General features: G+C 40.1%; 1 protein-coding gene across 1 annotated transcript in view; it reads right to left on the bottom strand.

Moving 5' to 3' along the window:
• Positions 1-11,732, bottom strand: part of LOC120571788 (toll-like receptor 13) — a 33,301-nt gene extending 21,569 nt beyond the window's left edge. The window contains exon 1 of the mRNA XM_039820876.1: positions 11,662-11,732. The gene's annotated coding sequence lies outside the window, so the exon portion shown is untranslated. The remainder of the gene's footprint in view (positions 1-11,661) is intronic.
• Positions 11,733-15,158: the final 3,426 nt, after the last annotated feature.

Genomic DNA, 15,158 nt, shown 5'->3' with positions numbered 1-15,158 from the left:
AGAATTGTGTTTAATGTTTTGAAAAAAGTGTTTCATGCAATTGAAAACTGAGTGAAAGGCTGAGAAATAGCTTATGGTTTTGGAGATTTTGCGTTGTGATTTTGCACTTTTGTGTGACCGAGGTTTCAAAAATCGTGTAGACATGAAAAAAGATTTGGTGTGTAAGCAGCTGTAAAAACGTTAAGGAAGGGGAGAGTATGGTGGGAGGGAGGCAATGTATAAAACGTGCGGGATTATTTTCAACACACTCACAAATTCTAGTAACACGTGAATAGTTCGCATAATGTCTGACAGATTACCACATACATGGGATGCTCTGCCTGCTCATCACCTCTCTGTTCACGTTTCAGTAGGGCTTCCTGTAGAGCATACAGAAACGTTATCAGATGGGCAGTGTTGTAAGGCCCTACAGTCACATGGCGGTGAATAACCCCGTAGCTGCTGATGGCAGCACACATGGTTGGACTGGGGGGAAAAAGGGGACTGAGTACCCAGGGCCCTCATGTGCGGAGGGCCCAAAAAGATGCTAGAATGAATAGCTGTGGATGCGGGGAGGGGCCCATAGAAAATGCCTTTCTACAGGACCCAGAATTTTGTGCTACACCCCTGGCAGCACATATGGTCACGTTGCCACCGCGCTACCCTGGAAACTCTACAATGGCACGTTGACCAATAATGTTGCGGCCTCTCCTCCTCTTGGTGAGATTGAAGCCAGCTTCATCCAAGAAGATGCACTCATGAGGCCTCTCCATGGAATCCAGTTGAAACATTCTCTATAGAAATGACCCAAAAAAAATTTTAAGTAATGTAAATGACCTAGCATTCCAGACTTCATGCCTCTGTATACATGTGCTGCATTACATTCAACACAGTAAAGATGTACAGTAACTCAATAGTGCTGTATAATCTCTGGACATGATTACTTGTACATATTGATATCGTAGCTCTTTTACCCTTTCAGAATTTCTCTCAAATGGTACTCTGTAGGATTGTTTGAGACTTATCAGGTTGCGTTTCAGGACACGGTCAATTGTGGAGAGACTCACCATTTGGATTTGACATGGCTTCATATTACTGATTAGGTGCAACACATTACTGATTTGAAACAGTTGTGTTCAATTTTGAGTGCTTGTGTGTTACCGATGACAACAGTGTGTTGCTTGTGTTTCACTTTTCGGGGCTGTGTTGTGCCATTTTGAGTTGAAGTGCACCACAATGCTACATGTGCTTTGTGAATGACAATGTGTTTACAGTTTTGCACAAAGAGTGATTCCGATTTGCTAATTGTGTCTAACCACATGAGAAGTGTTTAAAGTTCTGCAAACTGTGTGATTCAATCAATAAAGTGGTTTGTACACTTGCAACTTTGGTTTAGCACAGTGGTTCTCAACCTTTTTTGTGCCAGCACCCCCCTATCCATTATCCAGGTCCCTAACGCCCCCCATCAAATATTATGTAGGCTAATTGCCCCAGATATTAATGATTACACCCTAATATAGGCCTATTATTATTGTTACTATTATTATTAAAAATAATCAATAAATCAAATCATTGAATGACAAACAACACATGTATTAGTTTCCCAGGTATCAAAAAAGCCATGTGAATAGAAATATTTACAGTTTTTTTTTTTTTTTTTAAATGCAACCATTTGACATTCAAATTAAATAACAGCAGCCAATCAGAACTACTAGATATGTAACATTCAAACTATAATTAGGTATTATCAAAAGGCATGCTGCATGGTGTGAACCTCAGCACCTTTATAAGATGACTATAATTTGAATGTCCTTTTTTGGTTGTGAAGTGACCTTGGGTGTCATGAAAGGCGCTTTAAATAATATGTATTATTATTACAAACACTAACAGTAGCCAATCAGAAACAGCTAGCAATTTAACATTCAAATCTATTTTTCATTCAAATTGTTCCAACGGAAAACAAGCTTGCACTTATCAAGGGGTAAAAGCAGGATTACACACACGCGCGCACACACACACACACACACACACACACACACACACACACACACACACACACACACACACACACACACACACACACAGAAACAAGGTTTTCATTTTGGTGATGACAAACGACACCTACTGCCGAATGGAAATAAGTTTACAACCTTTGAAAGTTAGTGAGAGCCCTTTGTTGATGCTTAGAAGAGTATAAGTTAGAAGAGTCTAGGTTAGAAGAGTCTAGGATTGAAGAGTCTAGGTTTGAAAGTCTAGGTTTGCTATCGCCTGTCTTGCGAGTAAATAGCAGAAAAAAACGTTTGGAGAAGCGCAACCCCACATCGCGCTGCGTTTTGAGGAGGTGGAGTCCCGTACAGTAAACAGCGACATCTCTGCCTCTATCGCTTCAACAAGAAAGTTTTAAAACAGCAAACACAAGCCCTGAATTGCCCGGGAGTTTGGGGGACAGCTAAATGTTTGCCAAACAACAAAGCACAGTCGATATCTCTCGCTCGTAAAAAAAATAAAAAAATCTCTCGCTCGTCTCTTTTCTCTTTTTCTTCGTCAAATTAAGCTGCTTTCAGGTACAGTAGGAAACGTTGGGTTCTATAAAGGATCTGACGAAAAACTGTTACTGTGAAATATAAAGTCTACTTGTGCTACATTGGGGGGATTAAAGAATACAACAGGACGTCGCACCACCCTGCGGCGATTGATGTTTTTTCTGAACGCAGCTTCACGCTGAAATACGGAGCTCATTTAAGACGATGCTCTGACGTCCCGTTTCCATGAAGGCAGCACGGAGCTGCGCCGAACAATGATCCACCGTCTCGTCCAGTTGCAGTGCCGTGAACTGGCAGGTTTTTAATGTTGCAGAAAACTGTTTTTTGCAAGTAGTTTAAGTGTAAACATGTATTGTTATTGTGAATCTTTGGTTTAAACTAGTTTTCAAACAAACGCCCCCCAAGGGCACCTCAACGCCCCCCTTTCCAAAATATTGCTTCCAACGCCCCCCATCATCTTCTGAACGCCCCTTGGGGGGCGGTACCGCCCCGTTGAGAAACACTGGTTTAGCAAATGGATTTTAGTGTTTTAGCAATTCAGAAAAACTGTAACATTCCCTGATGGGTATTTTTATGAAGTATATATATATATATATACTTAATTTTAGTGTGTAAGCTATCCAAAAAAACTGTAAAATATATATATATATATATATATATATATATATATATATATATATATATATATATATATGTGTATATATATATAAATATATATATATCATTCAAAAAAAAAAAAAAAAAAATTTTATATATTTTTTTTTACATGTTTTTTTGGATAGCTTACACACTAAAATTAAAAGTAGTACACTATTAGCAAAACCTTACACTCAAGAAGCAAAACATCAGCCCATATTTGCACAACTATAAGCACATTGTCAACCTCACACTTGTTGCAAAACTCTACACACAGTGATTTGCAAAACACTAAACACACTTAACATACATTACACACAAAAATCTATCATGAAGTCACTTCCTTGCAATACCAAAGCACTGACTGTCAAATTACCGCACCGTCCAACCAATTGGTTCAACACAGTCATCAGGTGTGCAAACACTTGTTTACTTAATTGTAGACACACCAATCAGTTATGTAAGCACTATAAAAAGCAGCAGGTGAGTTCATCGGTCTTCAAGCACAATGGAAAGAGTCAGAGAAAGAGTAAGACGGGGAGGAGAACGAGGAGGAGAACGAGGAGGAGGAAGAAGGGGAGGAAGAAGGGGAGGAAGAGGAATCAACAGAGGAGGAATCAACAGAGGAAGAGGAAGAGATGGAGGCCATGCTGGAGGTAGAGGTAGAGGAAGAGGAAGAGGAAGACAAGAAGGTGCTCAAAGAGGACCGAATCTGACAAATGAGATCCGCGCAACACTGGTTGACCACGTTGTCAACCACGGCCTGATGATGAGGGAGGCTGGACTGCGAGTACAGCCAAATCTAAGCCGATACACAGTGGCAAGTGTGATAAGAACATTTTGACTGGAAAATAGGTATTGTAAAAATATCATCATATCAAACACATCTGCACGGTTTCAGTAACTGCTTACAGTACTGTATTCTATGCACTATCAGCACTTCTGTTACCTTTTCCTGTGAAATTACTGTCCTATTGTATACTGTTTTTTTTTCTACATAGGATTGAGGGTCGGGAACGACAAGGGGGAAGGCCTCCTATGTTCACAGAACAGCAAGAGAGGGAGATAGTAAACATGGTTTTGGCCAACAATGCTATAACACTCAATCAGCTCCAAACTAACATTGTCAATGACCACGCCAGTTTCACCGATATCCATCAGGTCTCAACATCAACACTGGCACGCATCCTAAAAAAAAAAACATATTCAAATGAAGCAAATTTATCGAGTGCCTTTCGAGCGCAATTCCGAAAGGGTGAAACGACTGCGGCATGATTATGCAGAGGTATGTATTCACTTTAGCAGTGTGATCTTGCATACTGTCTCATAATCTTTTACTGTACTGTAATATGTATACTACATCTACACTGAACTACACAATTTTGCCTGACACTGTTCTTCAGAGAGTTTGACGAATGGACGGAGAGGAGATCCAGCATGAGTTCATTTACGTAGATGAGGCTGGGTTCAACCTGACGAGAACACGAAGGAGGGGAAGAAACATCATTGGCCACAGGGCTATAGTCGATGTCCCAGGGCAATGTGGGGGTAATATTACACTCTGTGCAGCCATTACACAGAATGGGGTCCTCCACCGTCATGCCTATATGGGCCCTTACAACACAGCACATTCTTGGACCAATTGCACAACATAACCGCAGCAAATCAAATCGATCATATGCAATACATTGTTGTCTGGGACAATGTGTCTTTCCACCGCTCTGCTCTGGTTCAGAACTGGTTTCAGCAACATCCACATTTCACCGTCCTATATCTTCCACCATACTCTCCATTCCTCAACCCTATAGAAGAGTTTTTCTCGGCATGGCGGTGGAAGGTATATGATCTCCGTCTCCAGGCTGAGGTACCCCTCATCCAAGCCATGGAGGAGGCCTGGGACCAGATGGAGGTAGCAGCAATGCAAGGATGGATTCGTCATTCAAGACGTTTCTTTCCAAGGTGTCTTGCTAAGACAACATTGCCTGCGATGTTGATGAAATTCTCTGGCCAGATCCAGCTAGGCGAAGAGACAATGTCTAGTTTTGTAGTGTTTGTTTTTTTACAGTAAACTTACAGTACAATACGTAAAGTGACATTTTGTTACAGTATTATGAATCTCCATGTCAACATTTTGGGCGTGTTGAGAAATAAATGAGTTTCTTCAGTCTGCAACATTGGTCTGGTGTAGTGTTTGGTGAATTTACATTATATTTGTTCTTTGTTGATGGTAGCCTACTCTAATCATAGGGAAGTAGAAGTGCTAAAAGTGTTTTAGGTTTATCACAGAAGAGTGTAACTCGTGCAAACAGAGTATAGTAATGTGAAACGTGTGTGTTTCATATGGTAACAAAGTGTGGTTTCTAAACAAAAGTGTATAGTTTTTACAAGAGTGTTTAATTATGCAAAGGATCTGTAGTGTTTTGCTAATTGGGTGTGTGGTTGTGCTAAATGTGTGTAGTGTTTTGAAAACACGGGCCCTGTTTTGAAAATCGTGCTTAAGCAATCCAAAAACACTGTAATGGGAGGGAATTACATAGCCTATCAGCTGCTTGAGCCATGTGTCGCCAATGCGCACATCGGTTTGAATTATGTTTTTATATTTTTCATTAGCTCTCACGATCGCTTCCCACTGCCAGGGTTGCAACTGAAATAAAAGGCTAAAGCAACGACAGTTTATGGAAAGCACAAGTGTAATTATGGTCAGATCTTGGTCCTGACTGATGGGGAAGTTATTATTGGAGTTGTGATTTAAACATCTACAGCGTCGGCTATTTTTTTGCCAGCTGTCCTCTTGTTTTAGGAAGCAGCGACTGTATTGCGTTTTCCCTGTAAAACCGAGTCTGTGTTCTTCATATTTATGTAGAATTATAATTTGGTCTTCTTATATATAACATGCGGCTCTGGTAGATGTTTGCGATTGGTCGTGGTGCGCAATTACCGCCTCTTTTATGTGAACGCGCGCACCGCTGGATTGGGAAACCCTGGGTTGACTGAACTAGTTGTTAACCAGTGTCGCGATACAGCTTATGCGGGACCGCGGTGGTTAGGTTAGGTGAAGGCAAGGCAAGGCAAGGCAGCTTTATTTGTATAGCACATTTCAGCAACAAGGCAATTCAAAGTGCTTTACATAAAACATTAAAGAGCAGTTAGAAAACAATTTAAAACAATTAAAAAACTGTAATTCTAGGCTATACCTTGGTTTCATCAGTTTGTGTGTTCTTGTGTCTGCATGGAGGTATGCGTGTGTATATATTTGTGTCTGTGTGTAAATGTTTGTAAATATCTGTGCATGCTCTCCCCTCCCCGAACCCTTTTCTCCCCGAACCCCTGTCTATTTATTTCTGAAGAATCAGTATAGGTAAAGTTTATTCGTTATTCAGTTGAATATTAGGAGTTTGACACATAAGATTGATTTGCTAAGAGCTTGGCTGTCTTACAATAAGCCCTGCATTATCACACTTTCTGAAAAATGGCTGAATAGTGATATATCTGATGCAGATGTTAAACTTGATGTTTATACTCTGTATAGAGCAGACAGGGGTACTCGTGGTGGGAGAGTAGCCACCTATATCTCTTCTCATTTATCTTCTGAACTTATTATGCCAAAGGAGAAAGCTGTACATTTTGAATGCTTATTTGTGAATATTGTTTTTGAAAACAAGCAGATTATTATAGGTAACATCTATAGACCTCCAAATTCCCCTGTTGAATTGACAAATTGTATTCTTGCTACTATTAATTCTTTAGACCATGCAAACATTCTTTATCAGATGACATCAAAAACCCTAAACAATTCTGGAAGAAACTTAACTCTTTAACAAAACCAATAAAAGTCTTCCTGCAAAACTTAGAGTGAACAATAACATCATCACTGACCCTATCTCAGTGGCCAATGCCATCCGTTGTTCTCAATCATCTGAGCTCTCCTATTTTAGCATTATAAATACTGTGAACAATAGCTCATTCTCATTTTCAACAATTTATTAATCTGATGTCCAACAGGCAATCTCAGAAATAAAATCCTCTAATGGCGCTGGTCCTGATGGTCTGGACATTAAATTTATTAAACTTTCTTCTCACGTCCTAGCATGTGACTTATTTAATTTATCACTTTCTACCTGCGTACTTCCATTAATGTGGAAATTTGTGAAATTAACACCACTACACAAAGGTGGTTACTCACTTGATGTCAACAATTATAGGTCAATTTCCATAATCAGTAATGTAGCTAAGATATTTGAAAAGCTCATTTTTAGGCAACTCTATAAATATATTAATGACTTCTCCCTCTTGACTCCAAATAAATCTGGATTTAGACCTAATCACTCTACAACAACAAGTGATTAGGTCTAAATCCAGATTTACCAATATTTCTTTCTGTACAAGATAACAAAAGGTCTACTGTTGCAAGTTTTATTGACCTCACTAAGGCATTTGACATGGTCAGTCATTATATTCTTCTTGACAACCTATATGCTATTGGTCTTTCCAAATCATCATATCTTCATTACAGACGTCAAAGCGTGTCTTTTAATGCTACTCTCTCCCAGCCTAGAAAAATTGAAACAGGTGTACCTCAGGGTTCTTCTCTAGGGCCCCTTTTATTTTCCATTTTTATGAATGATCTCCCACAAATATGCTTAGACTGTCATCTATATGCAGATGACACAGTTATGTATACGTCTAAACACGACATTCACGAGATTCAAACCTCACTTCAATTTTATTTCAATCTTGTTCAAACATGGTTCTCTTCTAATCTGCTTCTAATGTATAAAAGGAAGTCTTATAGCATGCTTTTTGCAACCAAATCTGCACTTCATAGGCAAAATAACTGTCTTGAGGTTAAATTCCTGGATGGTACACCTCTTGAGTGTTGAGGAGTTTAAATATCTGGGCCTTTGGCTTGACTCCCGACTTACCTTTAGACCTCAAATTGATTCCATTGTGAAAACAAGAAACTGTAGCTTAAGAATGTTATACTGCTTAATTAACTGTTTTACAAAACAGATGAGAATAAAAATTATTACTCAACTATTATTGCCTATAATTGCTTATGCTGATGTTGTTTATCAGAACACTGCCAAAATCAATCTTAAACCTTTGAGTGTGATTTATAATAGTCTCTGCAGATTTGTTCTAAGGTGTCCATTTAGATCTCATCACTGTCAAATGTTATATGACAGTTTCACTGATTGCAGTTTGTTCACAAATGCCCATCCTATCTGAAAAAACACTTGATTCTATATCGATCATCCTATAGCCTAAGAGACACTGACCATCTTTTCTGTACCAAATATATCCAAAGAAATTGGGAGGAGAGCCTTTTAAATTTAAAGCACCTTCTGATTGGAATGGTTTACCTAGGTCTTTTAGATCTACCTCCTCTTTTCACCAGTTTAAGATTTATCCTCTTAATTGATTGCATACAAGCTACAACTGTTTTCCTCATGCTTGATATTTTTATATATATATATATATTTTTTACAAACACACTCAAAGACAGACACACACACACACACACAGACACTCACAGACAGACAGACACACACACACACACACATACTCACAGACAGACAGACACACACACACACATATACTCACAGCCAGACTCAAAGACAGACACAAGCACACACACAATCACACACACACATACACACACACAAGTGTGTGGCACTATCTTTGTGGGGACCCGTCATTGACATAATACATTCCCTAGCCTAGCGCCTTACCCTAACCTTAACCATCACAACTAAATGCCTAACCTTAACCTTTACCCTCACCCTAACAATGACCTGACTTTAAAGTGTTTTATTCACACCAGTGGTCCCCTTGTGCCCGTGCCCTCGATTTTTATTCCTCCTGTAGGCGGAGATCATACGTCCTCAGGACGTCACAACCAACCCCCGCCCCCTGGAAATTCGCTCTGATAGTTGGTAAAAAATTCCTAAGATTTTCTGAGTATGTAATGACCAGGGGTACGAGGGCGGAATTGGGCGCCTGGATGGTGGTTTTGGTTTTCTTTGTAAACTTGCCGATGACCTCCGCCTTTATACCTCTAAGGAAGCGCCTCGAGTAACCCCTCAACCTCATCGCACCAAAAAGTGTACTAGTGGCCTCCTCCACATGCTCCGGGAAGGTGCAAATCCTGTGGAAGCGTATCAGCTGGGACTTAATGAGGCCTCTGTACGTGTGTTTGGGGTGATAGCTGGTCTTATGGAGAAGTGCATGGCGGTCGGTGTCCTTGAAATAAACTTTGGTGGCTAGTGTTTTGGTCCGGTCGTCCGAGGTGCGGAAGAAGACCTGTGTGTCCAGGAACTCCACTGTAACGGGTTGTAGGTTATGTTTGAGTTTTATTTTAGGGTGATGCGAGTTGAGGATGTCCAGAAAAGTCAAATAGGTCTGTTCGGTGTTGTCCCAAAGGCCGAAGATGTCGTCCAAGTACCGGAAGTAAAGCAGAGGTTTGATGGTGAGTTTGTGGAAAGCTGCTTCCTCCCAATGGGCCAGGTAGATGTCTGCGTATGATGGAGAATACTTCCGGCCCATAGCACACCCACAAAGCTGGAGATAGTGTTTATTGTTAAAGGTGAAGTCATTTCTGGTAAGATATTATTCAGGGAGTTTCTGTCCTTTTTTACAGCAATGTAAAGCACGTTGATGTTAAATTACATCTGTACGTTTTATCTACAAAAAAAAAAACAATGACGGTATTCTTCAACATCAACATCCATTTGTTGGCCCGTGGCCTTCCATTCACATAGATTGATACAGGAATACACCTCTGATTTAGATGAACCTAGGAGTCAGAATCTGGTTTCCAGGTTGTTCAGTTTGCAGATGTGTTGCTCTCTGTTTCAGAATGACCGTGTGGCTCTCTGTTTCAGAATGACCATGAAGAGGAAATGACGGCAGGAACAGAGAACAGAAAGACGACATGTCAATAAGTTTAGATGTCGGTCAAGTTTTAAATGTGTGAACGGTTCAGTCTGGAGTCATGAAAATAACTGTTAGTTTATGTTGTTGTGTGACTTTAAGGAATCCGAACGGATGCTGTGACAAACATTGTTTGACGTATTTTTCATGTTAATTTAGGACAGACATTATTTCAGCTTCATGTTTGGTGTGTCGGGTTTTTTATGTTTTATAGCAAATGTTGTAAATGCACGTTCAAGAAAGGTGAAAGGCCAGCTTTATTTGTATAGCACATTTCAGCAACAGGGCAATTCAAAGCATGCACGCACGCAGGCACGCACGCATGCACTCACGCACACAAACGCACACACACACAAAGACACACACACAGGTGCGTGGCACTATCTTTGTTGGGGCCTGTTATTGACATAATGCATTCTCTAGCCCCTTACCCTAACCTTAACTATCACAACTAAATGCCTAACCTTAACCCTTACCCTCACCCTAACAATTACCTAAATCTAACCCCAATCCTAAAACCAAGTCTCCACCCTCAAACAGCCACACACACTCACAGACAGACACACACATGGACAGACACTCTCTCACACCCACACACACACACACTCCCACACACACACAAACACACAGACACACACACAAACACACAAAAACACACACACACACACACACACACACATTCTCTCACACACACACACACACACACCAGACACACACACACACACACACACACACACCAACGTAAACCTTCTTCCTGAAATGGGGCCCTGGCTCCACAACCCAATGTTTATAACGTCTGGCTCCACCCCCGAATGTTGGCACAAATGTGAACTTAATAATTTCACCTTTACTTAAGATCAAGGCCACTCAATTTGAGGCCTGCGGGCCAAGTTCAACCCAACACGGCATAAGACGTGCACATTTCAGTGCTGTAAAATACAACATAATGACTACTAAACATACTGTATATTTGATGGGTAACTGGTTCTGTCAAAGCATGTTTGTTTTGTTTCTATTGTGTGTTCTCTGTTATAAAATGGCTTTAAAAAAAACAAACAAAAGGGTGCAATTTTGTGTGTGTGTGTGTGTGTGTGGGGCATGGGATTTCCCTTCTTTATACATTTGTACATTTTGTCCCCACAGGTGACTGGCGATATAGAGAAGGGAAATCCCTTGCATCCCCCCACCAAACCGCACCCTGCTCACATCCCTGTTAGCTAGGGCTAAGGTTAGCTCTAATGTTAGAGGTATGGGTTCATACAGCAGCAAGGATTTACGGACATTTCAAAAGCATTGCACATATGCAAACATTGGAACGGATGACAAACACATATATTCCTTTTACGGTGCTATCTTGCGCTACAGAAAAACTTTTCTTTGACAACACCTCTGATCTTCCTGAATGAAAGGAAAGTCAATCAAGTTAAACTAAAGAGATCCAAGATGGTGGGATTGACTTGAAAGTGACCAATCAGAGGAGGGCCAGTTCCTACTTGGTTTCAACCCCGAAAATGTCAAAATTCAGTTTCAATCAGGCATGCGGAAATCAACTTTTGCGAGTAGAGTTTACCTGCTTCAAACTAGAAGACAAGAAGACACGCACTTATGTTGACATGCTTGTCACTCGATTTCTGCTACTCCAGTACACAGTGGCGGTTTTTGGCACGGGCGAACCGGGCAGCCGCCCGGGGCGGCATTTTTTCAAGTCACTTGGGGGGCGGAACCGGGCGGAACGAGAACTTACAAGCCTATCTACCATTTCACTGGGTGGGGAATTGGAAATCGGCGCCCCCTGCAGCTGCAGGCGCCCTGTTTGCACCCCCTGCTTTCATAATGAAATGGACTAGTCCGTAATGGGCGCAAAAGATAAACACACAGTGACTGGGAGAACTGGGAAGTACACAGAGACGGAGCAAGACGAGTCTAAACCTTTCTTTTATGTCAATGGTCTAAACGCGAAAATGAAACAAAGTTACCCAAGCGGCTCAAATAAAAGAAAAAAAGCGAAAAGACATTATTTCGGCAGTAGCAGGACCTTCATCAGTTCCCGTGGCTGATGATAGTGGCGCTGGTGGTGTCAGCGGCAGTGGCAGTGAGGAGACTCAGGAGGAGAGGGACAGAGACGAGGGAGAGAGAGTACAACCTGCGGTAAGAACAACTCCCCTTAAAACACTTTGCCCCTTGATAAAACTGAGCCAAAAACTGTGTGGTGGACAAACTGTTGATGATAACACTACAACAATAAAAGACGTAGGCATGCTTTACTGTATGATTGCATTAGTAGCCTATAAACGTTGCACATCATGCAAACTTTCTTAACGAGAATTGTAGCTTTTCTATCAGCTTAGGCAGACAAAAACTCATGATAGACCTCTTCAAATTAAAGCACAGGGCCTCTTGAAATGATAAATAAAAAAAACATATATATATCTATATATAGATATATATACATATATATACATATATATATATATATATATATATATATAGATATATATATATATATATATAGCTTGTTTTATGATTCATGAGGAGTATACCGTTTTATTGTAAATGGCACTTTTTAAGTATTTAATAGCCTATGTCAACTCTCACTGATTCTTGTTTACTGATTCTTGTTTACTCATTACATGGCGTTAGTAGGTTTAAGGAGTAGGAGTTGCTATACACATTCAGGGGAGAGCAAGGACGGGTGGTATTTGTGATCTTATGTGGTGGGCCGGTCTGGGCCAAAATGTCAGGTGTGATTTTTGGTCCCAGTCCATCCCTGTCACTGTGGCTCAAGCAGAGAGGAGCATTTTCCAAACTAAAGTTGATCAAGTCATTCCTGAGGTCACCATGTCCAAGGAACGGATCACTGGCCTTGCCAGTCATCAATATATAATCAATATCAATCACTCAATAGGGGAGCAGATTTCATACGATGACATCATTGATGATTTTGCATCAAGGAAGGCCAGAAAGGTCAGGTTTTAGTTTTAGTTTGTGTTTTCTGTTCTTAGTGCTATAGTGTAATAATTAGATTCTCTTTAGTGTGTCTTCACATTTGTGTGATGAAGGATTTGTGCTATTTAGAATATTTCTATATTTTATTTTATTCTTAATATTTTATATTATTGTTGCTCACTGCTCTTGTTAAATTTTTTATAATTGTATATATTGTTGACAAATTTATGGAGGGGGCGCTCAAAGGGGGTCTCGCCCTGGGTGTAATTCAATGTAGAACCGCCCCTGCCAGTACACCTTTACATGTTCTGGAGTTTTTCTACTTTTACTTTACTTATTACTTTAATAACTGAGTTGTACATGAAACAAACTGAGATCCTGCACAAGATCCCCAAAGATAAAACCTAAAACATAGAGTGAAAAATGCTTTCAAAGCAAAGGAATTCAAAAGGACAAGATTGTAAATTCGGAGGAAAAAGTTTCATGTCAAAAATCTAAAGATCTTTCAAATAAAACTTGAAATCCTATGAGTAAAAGAATCTTCTTCCTTCGATGCATATGACAAAAAACACTGACAATCTTCACATTTGAAAAGCCAAAACAAGGGAATGTTTTGCACAAATCACTCATTTGTCGTGTCTTAAGTATTATTTTCTAGATTCTATTCTGCATTTTAGGAAATTCCTGCAACAAGACAAACATTTTTGCAGACAAGTAGAAGTACAGATTATCACCATATCACCAGATTTATCTCCGTGAAGTTTGATTTTAAAGTTAGGTTTTTAAAACAAAAACAGCAGCAGAAACATCACAGATATATTTTCTGATACTCACAGTACATCTTTAGATCTCCGCGTCTCTGCCTTCTGAACAGGGCATCTTCGTTTTTCAGTTCTGATGTTTCCACAACAGCAGCAGAAGATATAACGGTCACATCTGATCAGTCAGCTCATTTCCCTTTCCATAAACAGAATGACAACTGACAGAGAAATAATAGAATAAACAAGAAACAACACACAGTGTGAAGAAGAAGAGGCGAAGCTTCAGGGCCTCCAGCCCCAAATCTTTGAAGGTTTAAAAAATACCTTCAATGTTGTGTCATTTCCCCTTTCTATTTCTGACTGGAATGGCAAATCAGCACAGCAACCCTACATATGTTATTGAACTTAACGGTCCCATGGCATGAAAATTTCACTTTATCAGGTATTTTAACATTAATATGCGTTCCCCCAGTGGCTAGAAATGACGATAGGTGTGGGCTCTGCCCCCGAATGTTTATAACGTCTGGCTCCACCCCCCGAATGTTGGCACAAATGGGAACGTAATAATTTCACCTTTACTTTAGAAAACCAGTATTCAGATCAAGGCCGCCCAATTTGAGGCCGCAGGCCAAGTTTGAGCCACCACACCATTAGACATGAACATTTCAGTGCTGTAAAAGACAACATAATGACTACAAAACATAATGTATAGTTGACAGGTTACTATCTGGTTCTGTCAAATCATTGTTTAATTTTTATTGTGTGTTCTCTGTTATAAAATGGCTTTAAAAAAACAATAAAAATACAGCCAATCCAATCCAACTTTATTTGTAAAGCACATTCAAAAACAACAGAGTTTGGCCAAAGTGCTGCACATTAAAAAAGCAACAAAGCATCACAATATTACGTAAAATTAATTAATAAAAGCCACACTTTAGACTGTTTAGCTGTTTAAGATTTGTACCAGTTTTTAAGCAAGCTGTAAGCCAACAGTAGGTTAACTGTTAACATCCCGGGCGATGCGTTTTAACCCAAACCTAACCCATATAAATAAGTATGTGTCGGAAATGCAGAAAATGGAAGGCTTTAAAGGTGCTCTAATAGATGTCATGCATTTTTTAGGCTACACAATTTTTTGTCACATACAGCAAATATAAAAAACAGTGTTCCGGCCAATAACCAACGAGAGGGGGGGGGGGTTAGTGCACGGAAGCATGGAAAGGAGGGGGATGGGATGGGATGAGGAGGAGGGAGGGGCGAGCTAGACTCCGTTTTGTTTGACTATACTTCGAACGTCAACAAGAAGTGACGTCATCCAACATCGCTTAGAGCACCTTTAAGTGAATGCAATGGACCGTTT

This window comes from Perca fluviatilis, chromosome 13 (genome assembly GCF_010015445.1).
Source record: "Perca fluviatilis chromosome 13, GENO_Pfluv_1.0, whole genome shotgun sequence".
Classification (NCBI taxonomy): domain Eukaryota; kingdom Metazoa; phylum Chordata; class Actinopteri; order Perciformes; family Percidae; genus Perca; species Perca fluviatilis.
The sequence above is the reverse complement of the archived record's forward strand: the minus strand, read 5'-3'. Positions and strand labels throughout refer to the sequence as shown.